The 18041-nt window shown below is 41.5% G+C and overlaps 1 long non-coding RNA gene across 1 annotated transcript; it reads right to left on the minus strand.

The window, feature by feature from the left end:
• Positions 1-2234: 2234 nt before the first annotated feature.
• LOC115580044 (uncharacterized) lies at positions 2235-4163 on the minus strand. Its single transcript, XR_003983799.1, has 4 exons — positions 3790-4163; positions 3619-3642; positions 3127-3213; positions 2235-2339 (listed from the first exon to the last, which is right to left on the minus strand). It is a non-coding gene; the product is annotated as an uncharacterized LOC115580044 (long non-coding RNA).
• Between the last annotated feature and the right edge of the window lie 13878 nt (positions 4164-18041).

Consider the following 18041-nt stretch of genomic DNA (forward strand, 5'->3'; position numbering starts at 1 on the left):
TCCAGGTCATTTTGGCTGACATCAAGTCTGATGCTGTAAAAACATAAAAGTATTTTGCACGGATAAAATTGGATTGATTGACTGATGATGTATTGACAGTCCCCTTCAACAAGAAAGGTCACTAACTCATATTGCACTTTAGAGGTGCAAATTCCTCAACAAAGAAAGAAGTAATCAAAGTACCAATGAAATTGGTGCTCAGCGAGGGCATACATCTGCCAGGCTCCATATGAGGTTGGTGATTAGATAAAACATCAATAGCCAATCAGAATCCATCTGAATTTATAAGGACCATCACTTGGGGCTCATTTTTGGGGCATTTTCCTACACACTAATGTTGCAGGAGTGATTAGAAATCTGGTTTCTAACTATAACTGTAAACTTCTTTTATGTCATTAAGAAAACGTTTTCAGGTGGTCTACTGTAATAACTCAGTCTCTGTTATTTATGAAGCTATCAAACACTTATATTGGGATGCAGATTACACATAAAAAAGCAATTCTTCTGAAGACATAAAGTACCAAATTCTGTTTGTCATTGGTGCTGATGGAGTGTCTGAAGTTCATTTTGTCTTCACTGATGTCCTCTGTTACCATCATCAGATGTTGTCTCATACAGAAGTATGAATAAAATATGTCTTCAAAAGATGACAACTCTTGTAAAAAAGCGCTGGTTTTTCCTAATGCCTCTCATCTCTGAAGAAGTTCATAAAACCATCTCAAAAAAGAGACTTTTAAGTTGCCTTTAACTTGAATTTGTCACCCAGCTGTCCAGCAGATAGAAACTCTTCAGTTGTGGAACAATGTGCCTGAAGATGGCGCCACATTTCCACTAAACAAACTGCACCGCTTGCTCTTCAGTCTGCGTTCTCCTGTTTAATTTATCTGAAGCGTCTTCACTCTCTGAAATGCATGTTCATCAAATGACTTCTTGTATTGAACTGACAGCAACACATAACATACCGATACTATAGTCCTATAATCCTCTGTCTCTGATCCAACACTTCTCTTTCAACTTCAAATCTCTTCACATAGACCAAGAAAGAGAGGCGAGCCTTTTTTCTTTACTCATCAAATATTAACAAACCATTTTTATGGTGAAATACTGGCTTGAAATTTCAAGCTTCCACACTGTCAATCAAAGACACACGAACGGGTATCTCTACTGAGGGAACCAACAACATCAGATAAAATATGTTTTTACAGACTAAATTGAATCTCATCCCAACATCCCCACGAGCCTGAGTGGCAGACAAACCGCTGAACACAACTTGTTGGCTTTCAAACTTGTATTTTGAGGCAAAGTGAGGAATAATATCACCATCCCAAACCCCTGCCAGGGTATGAAAGGAAACTGAAAGAATTAATCAGAAACAAAATCCCTACATATTCACACGTTCCTTTTTTAAAGAACTCACCAAAACTGTGAAAGAAATACACTTAATTTTTCACTGTGTGCCACCCAGGGCTGGATAACCAAACACCAGTCTGAAGCCTGATCCATTAGAGAAGGTTTTAGAGGAAAGAACCTGGAAGTTTCAGTTTAAAGGTCAGCCTGTGTGTTTTACAAGTGTGTTGGGGATTGGTTACAGATGCTCCACCATCTGAAATCTATTAATCCTATCTATGAATCTTTAAAGCACCTACAAGGATGTTGAATAAGTTTAAGTTTTTCAAACACATCTGTTGGAGGATAAATGGTGATGAGGTTATGTATCTCTTTTGCCTTTAGCCAACAGACTTTCTAATAACCATCATTAATAAATTATAAATTAATAGATCATTGAACTGAAGTTAATAGTTATTTGACTGAAAACAAACAATGGAGAGTTTAATAAACCATTCATTAAGATGTGTGTAAAGGTTGTAAAACACCAGATACAACATTTCAAGGATCATCCATATAATGCTTATAGATAGGACCTACAGTATTTATTCACCTTATCAAACTTATTATACAGCAGTAATATATGTAGCACAGTCAAATATACATTTGTATTGTGTTTATTATAAATACACACAGTGTCAGTGTGAATAGTTCTAACCTGACATGTTAGGCCTGTATGAGACTCTGAACTCTGAGTTTCTGAAGCCATGCATTCCAGTTTCAGGATTCCCCATTTTCACAATACGAAATATTCACCTCTCCTCTTTTGGCTAAGGTACTCCCTGGGAGAGTGTTAACCTTGCTCTTATGAGTTTGCTTTGCTTAAGTTATTGTGTAGTGTAAATCAAAATATTTCTGTGTTAAATAACTTGTGTTGGATGGAGGATCTCGTTACTCGCCTGTTTTGTCAGAATGAACAGAGACCTCCTCCAAAGATATCCTGGTCTGGGCCTCTACACCAAACACAGCAATACACAATTGTGAATTTCGTTGTTTGTTAACAGTAAAATAAGGATTAGCTAAAGTGTAATTACCTATACATTAGTGTTGGTAAGTGAGTGATTGCCAGAATAACCACACAGAATCAGCTCATCTTCATGCTGATGCTCCTGTTTGCTTATAAAGTTCATGAAGAGCCATCGGTATCTCAGTAAGACTATGTCACAACCTGCTTGCAGTTTGTTTAACATTTAGATTCAAATGTCTTTTATTGTTGTGTTGTGTTTTCCGCCAGTGGGACTAGCTGGAGAGATAGTTTGTCATTATGTCGTGCGTCATTGTCAGTAATGGCTGTATAGATTACAGTGTTCTATATGTTGTCTGCTGTGATTCATCTGTCTCGATTGTTATTTGTCACTCTGCAGGGGTGACTCTACCCTGATGCAGTTATGCAATCTCATTACTCATATGTAAGCCAAGAGTTACATTACAACAGAACTATTTGAACATTTTGAACACCCTGCACCCCTCTACAAGTAAATGAATAGAGATAGAAGACATATGCCACTCTCACGTCTGCATGCTAAACGTGTAGCTGGAGTCAAGAGATGGTGAGCTTAGCAGGAAACAGCTAACCTGGCTCTGTCTAAAGTAAAAAAAAATAATCCACCTGGCAACATGTGTAAAGCTTTATGATTAACAGGATAATGTATTCCAAAAATGCCAAACTGTTCCTTTGAGGCGCTGTCTTGGGGTATTTGTCTCAGTATTTTTATTTTAATAAGTGCAAGAATTACTGACCAAACAACAGGAGAGCTGTGAGTTCATTAAGGGTCAGCATGGGTCAGTGGGGAGCCCTGGTGCCACTGTGTCAGACTTGGTGTGAAACTGCAGGATGGAGCAAAGGATTTATTTGCAGCTCAGAGGAGGAGGAGAGGAGGAGGAGAGGAGGAGGAGGGCGCTATTCTTCTGACACACACAGAGCCGAAGCTTTCAGTGTTGCTGGCGACGGCAGATGGTGGAAGGAATGAAAGGCAGATGGAAAAATCACTTCCAACATGTTTATCATCATCAAGTGTCTCTGAGGGGGGAAGATTCCCCCAGGGTTAATGAAAAATATGATTGCATTTGAAGAAAACACTAGCACCGACAGTCATGCTGATGTGAGGGAGAGGCTGGACACTGTGTGTGTGTGTGTGTGTGTGTGTGTGTATAAGTAGTATAAATAAAGGTTTTAGTGAATCTGTACAGAGACAGATCATGGCAGAACACAAGATTAGGAGAGTAGTTTACCTGGATAGAAGACTGTGTGTTCTGCTGCTCCACATCACAGCGCAGCAAAGGACAAGTAAATCATGTTTGTATTATTGCACAGTGGCCAATTCCTCTACATTCATCTACATCCTGTGCTACATATGGGAATTTCTATATTGTATGGAAGTATGCAGGAAAAATGTTACTAACCTTCCTTTTGCAAAATACATTTTGGAGGAGAGAGTGCTGCATGAATGAGTCCTGAGTACTGAACTTGGAAGATTTGTTTTTAGGTTTTTTGACCTGGCTGCCTTGAAATCTTCACAAAGCACCCTTAAATCGGACACTTTGATACCCTATAAGTCCAAATACCCAGAAATAAGGTAGCGTTTTTTTACTTTCCAATGCCCTTGTCTCTGACTTTACAACTTATAGAGGTGGTTCACTTACAGCCTGACATGAACAATGTTGTGCTCATCGTGAAGACATGCGATATATGTTGTAACGTTTTTTCAAATCAAGTTTCTAATGAAAGTGTATGCTGTTCACTGTGCAGATTGTCATGCCCACTGACGTGATTCTGATTTATGGCTGTGCACATAAAATTCACTTGACTTAACTGAACTTTGAAGATTTGCTTTTAAGTTTAAGCCCCGCCTCCTGGAACTCTTTACAGAGCACTCTCAACGCTGCCCCTTTGATAACAGAATCCATAAATGCGCATAAACCACTCAGCTTCTGTCTGTCAGTACTTAAATAATTGATTTTGTATCTTTCATCTTTCGTGAACCGTATTTAAAAACTTGTTTTAATCGATGGTTTTTAATTATTGTATCTTCTACTATTTTCTATCTGTTACGTAAACGTACTCAACATCATTAGCCGACAGTGATCTTCAAGTTCCGTCTCGTTACATCATATCTGAGAGATGTCGGACACTTCTTCATCCACATCTCTAAACCTCTGCAACTCAACCCATCTGCCCTCATACGATTGATAAATAACAATAAAATAAACAACACTACAGGTGAAAAAAGGGACATTTTTGATTTTTGGGGCGCTTGTATCTGTTAACTTTAGCGTTGGCCTTTAAGCGGCACTGTGAATTGAAACCCCTGAAATCTGAATGCATACGTACAGCCGGATGTATCCATAGTAATGCATGTATATTAAACAGCCGTTGCCACGGGGATATGTGTCAGTGCTGAGAGACTTGAGAAACACACATGGCTTTGTGACCTCGGCAAACACACCTCTGACAGCATGAACCAGATAGTGTGAGGATGTGTGCGTGTGTGTGTGTGTGTGTTATGAAGTATTAGTCTCTAGTAAATCCTCCATAAACTGGGCCAACGGTGCTTTTTTTCTTCTTTGTTTCAAACACGAGAGTTGAACAGTGGCTGCAAAGGGACCGATTCGAGGCAAAGAGAATCATACCATCTTAAGTTTATCTCAGTATCAAGGTACATCCATGGGTACACTGCAAACAGGAACTGCTAAACGCTGAATTGGCATACTTTTAATGGTACTAATTTGTCATGGGCTAAAGATCGGGGCCCAAATTGAAGCTGCCTGTGGTAACATGAACTTATAGTTTACATCCCAAAGCCCCCAAATTATCCCTGCTCTAACAAATTCTGTAAGAACATACCTGGGATGCTCGGAAATAAGGAATACTGCGAATCCAGCCGTTAGTGTTTTGGTGGAGCAAACAGTCTTTAAATGAAGGTTCTTACAAGGAAAGCAGTGATCTTCAGCAGTCCGGCCTCAGACAGAAACACGATCGCATGTTTACGGTCGTAGCAACCCTGATCCAGAACAAATATTTAGCCGAGCGCGGCTGAAGCTCATCCGAGAGCCGCCGTGAATGAAGATGATAGGGCGGAACACTTAAAGGATAACTCCAGTTTATTGCAACGTTGGCTCCTATTTCTATACTTCTGTCTGTCAGTTGTGATAACGTTAGGATGACTAAAGTAATTGCTGGGATCTTAAAACAGTGCGATTACTACAATAAACTCCTCAAAATCAAGAAACACATTCAGATTATCCTAACCACTTCTTTATAGCTAGCTTGTGTATTATCCCTCTTCAATTAAACTCTGAATTACATAGAATGAGGCATAATCCCGAGAACACAGTGTGATGGGAGGAAAACTGACTCACTGACTGACTAAAGCATGCTCCCGGCTGGCTCGCAGATCACCAGCTAGCCCTGCGAGTATGGATGGATGAATGTTGCCTGACACGTTCTGCTGTGACTGAAGGGTGTGAGGACGGAAGAGAACACAGTGGCAGTATATAAGCGTACATCTACTCTGACATGTGTTGAGGAAAAAAGTAAGTGTTTTTCATTCATTCGTTTTTTTTTGCACTCTCCAGCAAAAATTATTTCCTTTTCTTTTCTACTGACTTCTATCAGTTCTTGATTATTCCTTCTCTCCGTCTCTCTCCTTGTTGTTTTTAATCAGGGCCTCTTATTGTCTGGGGGACATCCGATCCACACACACACGCACACACACACACACACACACACACACACACACACACAGATATATTTGCAAACATGCTGACACCAAACACTAGCCCAGTTTAAGAGAGAGAACTTGACAGATGAATGAGGAGGAATAAAACCCATCCTCTCTGTCTCTCTCTGGCTGTCTCTCTCTCTCTCGGTCTCTCTCTCACTAGATTCTGCTTGTGCTTAGGAATACAAACATTGTATAGCTGAGGGAATGTAGTGCCAAAGGAAAAGGCTGTTTGATGGAAACGTAACCAAAAATGTTCAAAACATAGCGTACACTTAAATGGTAGATTAAATTGGATGTACAGTATATAATATATACATAGTATGTACTGTACATCAGCATAGCTGAGGTAGAAAACCATGTTTACAATATGTGTATGATTGGATTTTGGATTATAGCTCAAATTTAAAGCAAAATTTACAAAGCCTTTGAAAAGTCATGATATAATGAAAAGTTCATTAATACAGGTAGATAATAGCAACTCTGTATCACTCATAGATAATTAAAGTTTATACCTGTGCTTTTGATTTGGTGTTTTACTGATCCTTGTGTAAACCGTATAATTTCACAACGATCGAAACTGGCAACGCAATAAACAATCCTTTATTGTAAGGTTGTGTCTCTCACCTTATATTTCATATGTATCTCAGCATGTATGCACGAGGTGCACACACACTCACAGCACATTTGTGCATGTGGTCCCTGATGTGGAGGAAAAAGACAAGGGCCTCCAGGAGTGAGCCTTGTGGAACCCCAGTTTCCAGGCAGTAGCCTGAGACATTCAATCCTTTAAGGATCTGCTGATTCTCTGTGTGAATGACAACCTTCCTCTGTCAGAAGCAGAGATAGAAGCAGCATGAAAGTGTCCTAACAGAGGAGATCAGGGTGGATGGATGTGCATTCTGAGTGAGACTCTGACTCTGGAGGCTGGTTCTGATCCTGTCTGTAACCAGCAGTCGACACAGATTTCTCAGAGCACAGTGTTTTTTTTCTAAACTGAACTGACTTATGCTTACTTTATCCATTTAACTATAAATGTAAGGCTTCAAGAGCAAATAAAATCAAAAGCTCATTCCTGTTCTGAAACAATAACATTGCTCTGCTGCAGGGCTGATCTGTTCCATCCTCCTGTGCCACTGCAGGAAACAAATTCTGTCGTAGTAACAGGATTTTTAATGAGCCAATAACTCAAATATATGGACCATGATTTCACCAAGGGGGGAAATTAATAGAGAGACTGGAACATTACAAAAAATAAGTTATTAAATGATTTTTTCCTCTGATACAAGGGCGCATGGCTAAGTGTTTAAAAAGAGAAAATCAGGAATGGGATTAAGATATTGGTATTAAACATTTATTACATAGGACAGCAGTTGAATACAAACAGAGATGGGCACTGAGAAAAAGTTAAACGGGGACCGAAATGTTCAATATTTCTATATTTAAAAATGGACCAGATAACTGTATGCAAAGTGATGTCATTGAGATGAACTGCTCTGAACATATCCTCATACAGTTTTGGGGGTTACGTGCTAAACAAGTAACACATTGAAGTAACATATAACTGTAAATGGTAATGGAGTCATTTAAATGTTTTTTTCTAATAGGATTATAGTAATATGTGCACGTGCATGTCATCCCACATAGTGCCGTATGTAAAAGTCATTTGTCAGAATGTGCTACACCCAGTTGGACGCGAAACAGCACCCTGCCCACCACTCTGTTTGAATATATCAAAATAGAAAACACTCTATTTTAAACACGCTATTTGTCCCATATATGTTTTTTAAATGTGTTTTTGAAGTAGTTTTGCAATTCAAGAAATGCTTAAGAAAGACACGCTCACTCTGATACATTCCTTCAACAACCAAAATGTCATGTCAATACTCAGCTCAACTCTCTTCAAATCCTATATGAGCTTGAAGCCAACAGTATATATACTGCTCAAATATGGTCCGTTGTAGGAGTAGTTGTGCTTAGACTGTATACACGCGCAAAGACATTTTAAAATGCATGCATACATGAAGGTTACATTGGTAACCACAATCTAATAAGCGGTGATATTCTAAATGGACGGTGAAGTGTTCCGACATTGAGTCCTGTTTTCAAGGATGAGAGCGCACACAAATGGAACACAGATTTGCATTAACGCGTACAGATTTACCATAGTGTGTTTGAACACTGACGTTCATTCCCGACAAACCTATAAGCGCGGCACCCGCAGGACATACTTTAAAGTGATTCATACTACTGGGAGACATAAAACGAACGAGCATTCAGCGTCTGAATGATTCAGATCCAGTGAAATTCAGCTGCTGCTGGGGGTTAAGGGATAGATGTCAGGGTCTCAGATGATCACTGAATTTACAGTTATGTTTAGAACATCTCCTCTGGTCCTACAGGCTTTGGTCAAAGTGTAGTGGACCTCCATCTGGCAAAAAATAACTGCTCATACATGTGTGCAGTTATTGCCCCAGGCTGTTTCTGGTTAAAGAAAGGTTAGAGAGAGTGAAGCCGAGTCAAGTGTCTCTGGCTCCACAGGAAGATTCTGAACGAGCAGTACAGACAGCACTGGATGTGTCTTATTCCAAAGAGGATGTGTCACGCTCACCTTCGTGGTGTCTGACCTTTGCCTGCAGTCGTGAACACACCTCCAGTACCATCTGTCCTTCCTGTCCACAGATCTGCAGGAGGCGATCGCAGTGGAGACGAACCTCACGACTCGACTCGCTCTGGCCTCAGTGATCGACAAGATGGTCGACGACAGAAAGTCTCGCATCGCGCCGACAGTAGTCATAACGCGTGATCGCTGAGATAATAGAGGGGCGCTGCCACAGGTCACAGCGGCGCCACTATCATCACTTCAGGTCTCACATAGTCGACCATATTAATCGCGACGTCTTTATTAATATCATGTCACACGTTTTTGATTAACGTCACACTTCCACCGTGCCGCCAACTGTGTCTCTAATTATTCGCATAACAGTGCTGTTAATTTACATTTACATCAATCTATACAATTGAGTTCAATCTTGTGCTACATTTGGATGGAGGCGTACCCAGTCAAGCCTGGTTTTAAGAATGGCTCCATCATCCTTTGCTTTTTCACACCTTTACCTGTGAAAAGATTCCTCTCAATTCACAGCAGACCCCATTCTCCGTCACGCCTCTTTTGGTTCCACAACGCTGGCATGCTGTTTGAAAGGACACACTGGATCAACTTTATGCCAGGGCTGCCTGGCTCAGTGGGAACTTCCTCCTCCTCCTCCTCCTCCTCCTCCTCCTCCTCCTCTCAAAGGCGGTGTAAAGGCGAGCATCGTTGCAGCCATAATGCGGAAACTCTTAGTGAAAAGGCCTAAAGAGTAATCGCGCAGACAAGTGGCCCACTCTCTGTTCTCTCCCCTCTCTCCTGAGCCACTTGCACGCCAGCCTCCAGATGATTGACGCATCATGTAACCAATGAGATATCTATTCCAGCTATGTATAGTTTATATCAGCCTTTAAGGCCATAAAGTTGGACATTTTGCAAGTTTATGTAGTTTTATACGTTTTGCTCTCTGAATAGCCAATTTTCCACCTTTCCATCAGCATTTCTGACTATCCTATACGCGTAAAAGTCATGTAAGTAAAGAAATAAAGAACTATGATGAGATTATGTCACTGTCAGACAGGAGTATTTTGAGGTCTCAATATTTTTTCGCCAGAAGCCTGAATAATTCCTCATAAAAACACATTTTCACTTTGTTTTTAGAGATATTGTTATTAAATTTGAACTTGGACATAGTTAGACTGTTAGCTCATCTGCATGGGTTTTGCATTAAGAAATTAGGTGAGAAAAGCCCAAAACCATGGCTGTACTCCAAACAACAGCTTGGAAATTTCTTAGACTGAAATAGATGTTTTATGATCATTTTTAATGAATTTCCAGGAATAATGACCTTGATAATTACGCCTACTGTTCACTCACTATCTCTGTTGTAGAGATTATGGAAACTCAACTCCAGCTAAACAATGTATTCCAAAGAAAGCATTACGTGATTACTAGAGTTTTCAAGAGAAACGTTTACGTAATATTATATAATAAACTGGCCAGCTAACTGAACTAGCTGCAACGTCGCTGGATCCAGCGTGACTTTGATTGTAGAGAAAGAGCCATCTGTTCCTAGCAACTGCAACTGGAGCCTCTTCATCAACTACAAATGCTGTTGATGAGACAACACATCAGTTACCACTGATTATTCAGAGCAAAACAAGCCTCTCAAACAGACATGGAAATGATGTCAGACTGAACAATGAAGTCAAACAAAATGACAGTTCAGCCTGATTATCACTTACACTTGTCTCATCAAAGAAAAGAGCTGCAGAGGTATTCAACATCAACACACAGAGACCACAACATCAGATACGGACAGATTTCCCCGACTGGACAGGGGTTTGGTTGTCTGAGTGTTATTATATAATAGGCAAATAGCCCTGCCATCGTGGCTGAAGTGTGAAAGATAGTGGGACTGAGAGCACGAATGAATTATTCCTAAATTTAGCTGCACGCTGAAGAATCGAAGCTGCTCTTTGATTTGAAACGTGGCTGGAGGCAGTATCGGTGCAGTGTCGGAGGAGACGACCCAGGAGAGTTTAAGCAGCGCAGACACAGAGCATGTATGTTAGTGAGAGAAAGGAGGTCGACATGTCTTATAACCCCAAGGCATAGTTTGACTTTTCATCTGTGTGTGGGGGGACCCCAAAGATCTCTCCATGACAGTTCTGTAACACACTGCACTTGATCGCCTGCAACCAACAGACCAGCACACTGATTCTAGTATAGTACAGAGGGAGATACACTTTACATTTAAATGACATTCAAAAAGAGGTGGTTGTATTCAATATATCACTAGAGTTACCAATAACTGCTGGTCGCTTTACTCTATACACCATACTATAGCTGTCTCTGGCTAATTAGTCCCATTAGCTAATTAACTCAGTTAGCCCATAGATATATAGTTGAACTAGATACGGAATGCAAAGACAACGTCTGTTCAGAGAGAATTGCTCACCTGGTGCGTCTGCCAGTCAAGTTTCTAGCTTCAGGGTTTGCTTCCTGGTTCTACAGCCCACTGAACATATGCCCTAGAGTTTAACCCACTGGCCCTTAGGCTTTATATTGTGATGTTGTCAATCACTTTTCTCTATGCAAAGATAGTTTTACAAATATTAAGCCTTAGCTGCCTCCCAGTGGACACCAGACTGGAGCTGAACACAGCATCCAAAGACTGCAGGATGCCAGTTTGACCACAGGGGGTCACAGTACAGAGGTGATTAACAGCCGCTACAAACATAGAAGTCTTTGATCAAATTTCTGACTATATCTTACAAATTTCCCCTTCAAAGTAGATTTGGAGACGAATTTTTAAGAGAAGAGGATAATATGTTCATGACTGAACAAACTGTAAAGATATACTGTCAACACAATTTAATACTGTTTTACTTGTATATAATGCTCATTCATAGATACACCAAAACATACCTGATTTTTTTTTCTTCATCAAGTTCCATGCATTATTCAATGAGAAATGAACAAAAAGTGAATGAGGTCTATTCTTGGCTAACATCCAGGTTCGGTTGAAATCTAGTTTAGTAGTTTCTGTGTCATCCTGCTGACAAACGAACAAACAAACAGATAGACCTGGGTGAAAACATAACCTCCATAGTGGATCCATAACATATTCCAATTTAGGATATGAATTTGTTGAATTTTATATTCCAGCATGCAGTGAATGAGTTGCCCAACACTGCTCACTATTGACTCTGAAGGGTTTCTGTAGAAATAGCCCACACAGAAACCCTTTCAAAGAAAAAGAGCATTTGTCATGTATGAGCACTTCTTATTACATGATGCGGAAGATGCGTGTACACATGAGAGCGGCATCCTAATAGCCACTATTTACCAGACTCTGCTCACTTCATTATGTAGAGGAGCAGGGCTGGGTCAAACTTTGACTGGCCGCCCGCGTCTCTCCGTGGAAAAGAGGTTAATGTAAGCTGGCCTCAGGCTGAATGTGAGCATCCACAGAGCATCATAACAAGCCAGAATAATGAAGGGTCACCCTGATAATGATGGGATCTGACACTCTATGTGTATGGTGATACATATATGCTGCTCTGTGAGGTGTAAACTGGAGCGGATAAAGGAAGTGGCTGAGCCAGCCCAATAGAATGTTCCAGCGAGAATATCAATATTCTAATGTATTTATGTCTTTTATGCATTGCTTTCTCTTTTTCTTCGCAGGAACTAACTTTTTAAAAAGTATACCTAAAAGACTGAATAATGCCAGTAATTCCCAAAACAACAGGTATGGGACCTCTGTCGTAGGCCAGGAGTCGGGTTAGGTCATGTTCAGGGTTATGGTTAGACGGCGCCTAACAAATAAACTTAAATACAGGTTGTAATTAGCTGCTTTCACAGTCGACCTGTATGGGTGGTTTTCTGATGAGGACAAGCTGGAAAAACACGTTAGTGCATATTGAAATTAATTTAGAAAGTTAAATTGACAAAAGTTGGGGTCAAACCTGTTTCACATTCAGTTTTAATTGAATGAAGTTCTGACTTTTGTCCCAACTGAGTTCATAAATCCATTCATTCATTTTTTTTTTTGTATTAGCCAATGGCAGTGGTTCTTGTTCTGTTTCTGTCACGCCCCCTTGCGGAAGCTGAAAAAAATTCACTAATCACCAGAGCTTCAGTTAACTTTATTTTATTTGACTCAGCTTAAAGCCAGGATGAAGGTTGACAGTGTGTGTTCCCGCAAAGTCTGGATATGTTGCATCTTTACCTCTTTGTGTTCATATTTCAATTTTATGTCCTGACAATGCTATACTTTTGGTCTGGTTAGGATGAGGCATAAAAGACATAACATTAGAATCTCTCTGTAAGAGAGCGTCTTTGACTTTTTGTGTGGTTGAATTGACGGTTGCCACAAACACAGCTGGAATGTTCTCTTGATTTAACAAAATATTCGGTGGTTTCACACTTGAGACGCCGTCTTGAACAGCAGTCGCTTGCCACTCTTGTATAATCATTAGCTTCAAGTGACAGAGCCAAGCAGCATTCTTTATGAAATATAAATCCTCGGTTATCTTTTGAAACTTCAGAGTCATCACACACTCCTATAATCTGTATAGAATGTGCGTCCTGTTTGTTCTGTCGATAAAATGACACTTGATTGATCATTTCTTTCCATGCGCGCGTAAATCTGATTGCTGTGTATTTACACAGTTGTCCTGTGGTGTTGTCATGCATGAGCAGGACATGTGTGTAATGATATATAGCATGTAATGGTTGGTTGATTGTGTTTGAAGTGTGACAAGTTGCATCCCCCCCCCCCCCCCCAACCCTGTGGGTTTATGCGACCGTGAAATGCGGTGATTGATGATGCGCTGACTACGTTTGCACACAAACACTGCTTCACACTTTGAAGATGACTCGACCCACATCTTCACTCTTCTGTCCAAGCGTGGCAGAAAACAGCAGATCTGGGTCACACACGCTTCAGTTTATGCTCATCACATTTTTACTGTGTTTTAATCCACAGAAAAAAGGCTGCCAGCATACTACATGATACTACAACGAGCCGACAGACCCTCCCTCCACTTACTACGACTACAGGCGTAGCCACGGTAACATCCTTTCACGGCATGCCGTAAGACCGTTACTTGAAAGGTCATACCACTCTCAAAAACCCCCATTTTCTCATGTGCTCTTGGTGGTGTCCATTTTTTTTCACTGGAACATTAAATTCGAATCCCACTCCAACTCCTCCTAATTAAGCTTCCGAGTGCATCGTGATTGCTCTACCAGAATGACACAGGACAGCGTGATGTGTCAGCGCCTTCCGAAACTGAAAACCAACATGGTCTATCGGTAGGAAGTGGAAAGTAAACACACGCCCTTATTAGGAAATTACTGTCAGGCTGATGCTGTCCAGATTTTGTATCCATCCCAACTTTTACTCTGGACAAAAATCCACTCGCACACACAAACCTCTGTGCTTTCAGTGGGAAAGTGTATAATTGCCTTTGACTCCAGAGTCAAAAACACAATACAACTGCTGATTTTTATTATAAAAGTGGTACAAGTAAACTGCCCCATTAAAAAACTGCACAGAGTCTAATTAGAACACAGGACAAACAGAGCCTGCCGTCACGCAGAGGTGGTGACGGGCTGTTTGTTTAAATGTGAGGGGATGAAAAGAGCACATTTTCAGACAGCCACAGTTTGATGCCGCTTGCTGTGCTTACATCAGGAGTGACAGAAATAGGTGTATCAAGAATGATAAAAGAGAGGAGAGAGAGGAGTTCACAGCTTCTCCACGCAGCTGATCAATCACACGGCAAAACGTTGAACCTTGCAATTTACCAAACTGATGCTGACACGTCTGTTTTGCCAAAGGTTTCTGCCTCTGTTAGCAGGAGTGTGAGAGCCTTTTGGCCGGAGAGAGGATGTCGGATGTTGTGATTAAGTTATGTGTGTGCAGAACATTTTTCATTTTATCTATGTAGTAAAGAAACTTGGTTTTGTGAAGTTTTCACAGTCCACAAAGAGACTGGTCTACTGTTTGGGTGAACCTTTACATTTTAATCAATATTTTCAGTGTGTGAAGTCAGATTTGTTCTTCTCATCATCAGGAGGCTACATTTCAGGAGGCTGGTCGTCCAAACGTTTCTGTCACGTGGAGCAATGCATGAGGTGATGTGAGGAGTTCACGTCGGCAAGCTGACCTGAGCGCAGCAGGTCGACCTCGCCGCACTGGATCCAATAAAGCCGAGAGCTTGCTATAAAAATGAAATCTGATGTTGTGTGTAAATCCAGGCCGAGGCGTGCTTGTTTGAAGTGTTGCGAGCGTTTCAAAGTGCTGTAAAGCAATGTCTGGGTGGAGGATTACAAGGTTGAGTCCGATTTTATGGGGAAAGTTTACAACTCCGTAAGCTGATATGGATGTAGTCTGCCCCTGAGCAGCCAGGTCACTCTATTCTGCTTTTATTATCAGATTCCTCCATCTTGAAAACAGGAGCGATGGAACAATCAATCACGTGAGTGCGGATGGAAGCAGCAGCAATTAAAGACTGTTCAGGCCTGTGGGATAGGATCTGAACCACTATCTGATTACAATATAAGGTCATTAAGGAAAATTAACTTAATTTTGCAAGATTCCGCGTACTTTTAGGACATATTGAGGCTTAGTATGCTGTGACACATGAACTCAAACGTGTCCTCAGCCCTCTAAGTGTGTCGACGGAGTGAAAAAGCTGATCGGGGCGACCAAAGTCTGCAGAAAGCGACAGTCGCAGCGTCGTGCCAGCTTCAAACGGCTTCAAACACAGAGACGAGTCCAAGTTATTCTGACTTCTCTTATCCCTTTTTGCTTTAATGCTCCCTCAAGGAGCATTAGCTCAGATCCCAGCAGCCTTGGAATTACTGCTATGATGTCAATACACATTGTTAGTGATTAGTGCATGTGTGTGTGTGTGTGTGTGTGTGTGGAGACCTCATCATCACTATTTGTACCTATTTTAAGAGCTGTGATCATGCTTAACACTTGAGTCCATGGGGGCGGAGCTAAAGCAATCTAACAATGAGCTTTACCTTAATTATCGACTATGTTAAAGCTATAATGCCTTCAATTTCAGTCCATGCTGCTTTGGATAAACCTGTGGTTAGTGGAGGCAGTGATAAGCATCGTCGGGGGCAACGAGTTACAGCAACAGATTACTTTTAGCAGAGTAACAGAGTAATAAAACACGTCACTAATGATAATTTCAGAAACAAATTACTTTAGTTATGTCGAAGTGAAGAGTTGATTGTTGTTTCTATAAGAACCCATCCGCACTGTGCCATATTAACGACCATATTAATATGGGCTGTGTGTGTTTAATACAGCTGAGCCTATGAGTTCTTTCAATATGGATACAATTATGCCATAATATTGCCCCCCACAGTCCCTAAAATAAGACCATTTCGGAGGGTTTACAGTATATCTAACTGACATTAGTTAAAATCCATCTTTAGCGGTCCTGAGATGGTTTTCCTCCCTTTCCCCTCTCTGTAACGCCATCATCAAACCCTGAGCTTCCCTCGCCATCTGGAGGCTTCGGTACAGTATTTGCAGCATCAGAGTGCGGCCTGGTTTTTATATAGCTATTAGCTGGCGTGAGGCCACACACAGAGCGAGTGGGAGACAATGTGGAGTCATACTTACAGTCCAGTTATTTGTGTATACTTAGACGTGGATGTATTATGTGGATGTGTGCCTGGTGAAGGGGCTGGCGCGGTGCCACGCTGAAGACACAGCACCATACAAGGACAAGTCACTGCGGGAGGATCGGGCCGTCTGCAGGGCGTACCGCAGCGCTGATGGCTCGACCCAGGTGGAGGGTGGACGACCGATCAGCATGGCTACATTTGGTTATGGTTGCAAATGTTCAAAGAGGCTGAGCATGAATGAGACGTTTCTAAGAATCCCATCTGTAAGACCCGTACCTGCGATATTAAAACCTCAGATCAACTGGAACAGAATGCACCTGTCATGTGATTTCTCCTCAGAGATTGTGGCGATAGTCGAGGAGATTGAAGTCGGGCGACATCTATTATTCAGCGGACTGAATAGTGGGTTGAAGTCGAACACACGGCTCGGAAGTGTGTCTTTCTGCTAAGCTAGGCTACACATGTACAGGATGTATCACTGGAGTGGACCCACAGACGGATCCAAAAACATTGAGATGACATTGTACTCTCAAGTACGGTGCGACCTGAGGGTCAAAACACAACAACAATCGATTCCTAAAGTTCCATCAAATGTATAAATTCCTGACCAAAAGATTCATGATCCATAATGCTCACATACCCTGAGGAGAGCAGCATCTGAAACACATAAATGTTTCATTTGTGCACCTGCTATAGTGGGATCTGAATGTTTCTCATTACAGTCAAACTAGCTCGAGGGCATTCTGTGTGGTAGTGATCCGCTGTACAGTAAATAATCATTCAAGCTGCGTCGCACACACCTTTTGTACCGAGACACGTCTCAGAGTGTGATATGCTCCAGCGGCCCCTCTCCTCGCCTGCTATCTGTGTCACACTGTGTGTTTCTCTTGTAGCGCGCCGCTCTGTAAATGTTTTATAAATCACTGAGTGAAAGTCGACATATGATGACAGTGACTCCGAGAGCGATCTAACTGCTCTGACGTCCGCGTGTGTGTGTGCGTGTGTGTGTCTGTGTGTGTGTATGTTGAGAGGGTATAGGGGATTTATGGGGAACTAAGGTCAAATATCTTCTACCTAATAATAAATCACACACACACACACACACACACACACACACACACTGCACCCCCCCACCTCATTTACACTCTTCCTCTCCTCCCATCCCCCACCACTGTGTTGACATAGTTTCCATGGTGAGGAGAAGGTGTTGACGAGTCATCGCTGCATTCCTGGGCTTTCTCTCTCGCTCTCTCTCTCTCTCACACACACACACACACACAACCTAACATTTACTCTGGGGGGGGGGGACAGTGAACACTCTCTCCCAGTCCAATATTTGACTGCTGCTGCTTCAGTAAAAAAAAAAGAGCCCAGAAGAGTTTCAGCGTCCTGCAGGTGAGACGTGCTCTGGTCTGATGACCCGGTCTGTTCTTTACTGCTCGCTGCTCGTCGTCACCTCCGTCCTTCAAAAGTAAACAATGAAATGTAAAGTTCAAAAACTCGCAGCCTCAAGGAGGACGGATCGCTTGTTGCGTCCAGTGTTTCAAGAGTGTGGGATAGGCCGAGCAACATGATGCATGCCCGTGGGTAGTGATTATTAAGGTCGGGTGTGTAGAATTAAGAATGCGCTATTAGCAAAAATGGAATTTGATATTCATTATTATGTGTTTAATGGTGAA

This window comes from Sparus aurata, chromosome 4, assembly GCF_900880675.1.
Source record: "Sparus aurata chromosome 4, fSpaAur1.1, whole genome shotgun sequence".
NCBI classification, from domain to species: domain Eukaryota; kingdom Metazoa; phylum Chordata; class Actinopteri; order Spariformes; family Sparidae; genus Sparus; species Sparus aurata.